This window comes from Erpetoichthys calabaricus, chromosome 4 (genome assembly GCF_900747795.2).
Source record: "Erpetoichthys calabaricus chromosome 4, fErpCal1.3, whole genome shotgun sequence".
Lineage (NCBI taxonomy): Eukaryota > Metazoa > Chordata > Cladistia > Polypteriformes > Polypteridae > Erpetoichthys > Erpetoichthys calabaricus.
In genome coordinates this window covers 313,078,625-313,082,559 of record NC_041397.2, presented here as the reverse complement: position 1 = coordinate 313,082,559, position 3,935 = coordinate 313,078,625, and positions in this window count along the sequence as shown.

Here is a 3,935-nt window from a genome sequence, read left to right as displayed (position 1 = left end):
CCGTTTCATCAGCCATGTTCGATGCCCTGGGTGCCGCCAGGGGGAGCTCACCAAGAACCTGGGGACTATTATTGGTACAACAACCCGTAAGTACATCGGAATCACGAGGACGGAAGCCGCAGTACTTCCGGGATACTAGAAGAATGATGTGGCGTTTGACCCGGAGAAGGAACACTTCCGGGTCATGGACTATTTAAAGGACTCTGGGAATACCAGCACGAGAGCCAGAGTTGGAAGGTTAGGTGACTAAGCTTCTGGGAGTGGAGGATTGTTTATTGTGTTATTGATTTATTATTTGAGAATTGTGGAGTGTACGGTGCTTTGTGCAATTATTGAAGAAATATTATTAAAGAATCTTCCTGGTGCTTTTAACGTGTGTCTTGGACATCTGTCTGGTTGGTTTAACGAGGCAACAGCACCTCTAGCGTCCACAATGGCTACTTATTGAGCCTGTTATGGATCTAAATAAATTAAGGTTCTTTCTGGAATCTTCATGTGGATGTTCCTTTTGGGAACCAAAAATGATTCTCCTACAGCATTATTCTGAAAAAGTCCTTTGCTGCCTTTATTTTTAAGAGTGTAGTATGACTACTAGGAGACGTTGCAGCACCCTAAACCCCAGACACAACTACACGAGCACAAGTCCCAGGTTCTAGCAAAAAGTTTATTAGAATAAATTACTTTACCAAAAGGCTTCCTTTGATATAACAACCGCAAGTCAAGCACAACCACTATTCTTTATCTCTTTCTTTTCCTCCTTCCTCTTCCACTCCTCACAGAAGAGCTTTGTCCTTCTTCCACTCGATACCCGCTCACCTGGGTGAGGCAGAGCGACTCATTTTATTCCTGGTTCTGGAGTATATCCCATTGGAAGTACTTCTAGTAGAAGTAGTCATGCGGTACTCCCTGAAAGCAGGGATCTTAAATCCCCACAGAATCCCCCTGGCGGCATCCATGGAAGCCAAAATGTTTGTAACAGTTGTTAAGCATTTTCAGCCAAATGATTGTTCCTTTGAAATGAATGGTAATGCTCATAATATGCAGGAGGTAAAAAGAAAAACAAAAATCTGGAGTGGTCTCCTCTAGAAACTAAAATGCTTACTCTACGTTGGGGTTGGAAGGGTGGGAACAAGTAGTCAAATGCTGTACAAATAACTTTTGTATAGTTAACAATACTGTCACAGATGCTCTGATTGGTCCAGGTGCAGCTAGGAATTTGATTAGCTCCTCCATGATTGAGCGTTGACATATCACTCCAGTATACCTTCAATTAAAAAAAAGCGGGAGTGGTCCATTCCACTTTCTCGTACAGTCATATGAAGAAGTTTGAGAACTCCTCTTAGTTCTTTGGATTTTTGTTTCTCATTGGCTGAACTTCCTTTTAATATCTGACATGCCTTATGGAGACAGTAGGATTTCAACAGTGACATTAAGTTTATTGGAATAACAGAAAATATGCAACATGCATCACAACAAAATTAGACAGGTGCATAAATGTGGGCACCCCAACAGAGATATGACATCAATACTTAGTGGAGTCTCCTTTTGTAAATCTAACAGCCTCTAGACGCTGTCCTCCTATAGCCTCTGATGAGCGTCTGGATTCTGGATGGAGGTATTGTTGACCATTCTTCATACAAAATCTCTCCAGTTCAGCTAAATTTGATGGACAGCCTGCTTCAAATCATCCCATAGATTTTCGATGATATTCAAGTCAGAGGACTGTGACGGCCATTCCAGAACATTGTACTTCTCCCTCTGCATGAATGCCTTTGTAGATTTCGAACTGTGTTTTGGGTCATTGTCTTGTTGGAATATCCAACCCCTGCGTAACTTCAACTTTGTGACTGATTGCTTGAACATTATCTTGAAGAATTTGTTGATATTGGGTTGAATTCATCTGACCCTCGACTTTAACAAGGGCCCCAGTCCCTGAACTAGCCACACAGCCCCACAGCATGATGGAACCTCCACCAAATTTGACAGGAGGTAGCAGGTGTTTTTCTTGGAATGCGGTGTTCTTCTTCCACCATGCAAAGTGCTTTTTCTTCTGACCAATTAACTCAATTTTTGTCTCATCAGTCCAAAGCACTTTGTTCCAAAATGAATCTGGCTTGTCTAAATGAGCATTGGCATACAACAAGCGACTCTGTTTGTGGCGTGAGTGCAGAAAGGGCTTCTTGCTCATCACCCTGCCATACAGATGTTCTTTGTGCAAATTGCTCTGAATTGTAGAACAATGTACAGATACACCATCTGCACCAAGATGTTCTTGCAGGTCTTTGAAGGTGATCTGTGGGTTGTCTGTCACCATTCTCACAATCCTGCTCATATGCCGCTCCTGTATTTTTCTTGGCCTGCCAGACCTGCTGGGTTTAACAGCAACTGTGCCTGTGGCCTTCCATTTCCTGATTCCATTCCTTAAAGTTGAAACCGACAGTTTAAACCTCTGAGATGGCTTTTTGTAGCCTTCCCCTAAACCACGAGACTCAACAATCTTTGTTTTCAGATCTTTGGAGAGTTGCTTTGAGGATCCCATGCTATCACTCTTCAGAGGGGAGTCAAAGGGAAGGAAGCACAACTTGTAATTGACCACATTAAATACCTTTATATCTCATGATTGGACACACCTGTCTATGAAGTTCAAGGTTTAACGAGCTCATCCAACCAATTTGGTGTTGTAAGTAATCAGCATTGAGCAGTGACAGGCATTCAAATCAGCACAATGACAAGGCGACCCATCATGTACAGATGTTCTTTGTGCAAATTGTGCTGAATTGTAGAACAATGTACAGATACACCATCTGCAGCAAGATGTTCTTGCAGGTCTTTGGAGATGATCTGTGGGTTGTCTGTCACCATTCTCACAATCCTGCGCATATGCCGCTCCTCGATGTTCCTAGGAAGTGAAAGACATACCACTGCTATCTTTTTTGTTGAAAGGAGAGTCAGTTATTAAGCAGGGTGAGAGGGGTTCCCAAACTTTTTCATATGTCTGTATACTCAGATATGGGGATGGATATTTGAGGAGTAAACCTCAAGACAATTAATTTATTTTTATATTATGTATATTAAAGAACCATCAACAACAAATCAAATTAATAATAATTTGAACAATTATTATTAAAGTAAATTTGAATAAATCAGAATCTTGCAGCTGCATGAGTAAAAGGTAAAGCACCACTTCCGGCTAACAGAAATAGCCCAAAAGTTGATAGAAACCTATGTTTTGTATCTAATACTTTTATGCAACATTTGGTTGACCTACGTTTACACACACACACACACACACACATAGACACACAGACATGATTCCAAAAAGGGAGGTCTAAAACGTTGAGATTCATCAAAATTTTGAAATGGAATTTTTGGATGATTCTAGTACTTTCCCTTTACTTCGTATATGAGAAAGTCAGGAAGTTCTAAAGCATCAAGTTTCATCAAAATCTCGACATCGAATCTGTGGATGATTGCAATACTTTCCCTATCCTTTGTATTCTAGAAAGTAAAAAGAGCATTTAGGAAGCATTTTTGCAGAAAGTCAGATCCTCTTTTTGGATGAACCAGGACGGAAGCAGCTCATCAAAACTAGTGCGAGTGCTTCAGACTTCGAGGGACAACTACTTGTAGTGGTGCTACTGGGGCTTGAAATTGCAACTCTCAGCAGTCCCTGCAGTGGCTCTGATTGGTCTTCTGCTGAGGGTGCAGGGGATGTTGGGGTCAAAGGAGGCCAGCGCGGCTTTTAAAAAGGGGCCAGTGATACCAACAAGAGAAAGAAAAGTATTTCGTGTTTCGTGTCCGAAGTTCCTGTTTGTCTAACTTCCGTTGTCGTACCTGTGCTTATTCAATTTTGTCCTGGATCGTTTCTTGGTCGGGGTCTGGATTGTCTGCCGTCTGCCTGTTACATGAGGACTGTATGTGGATTTATGGCCACC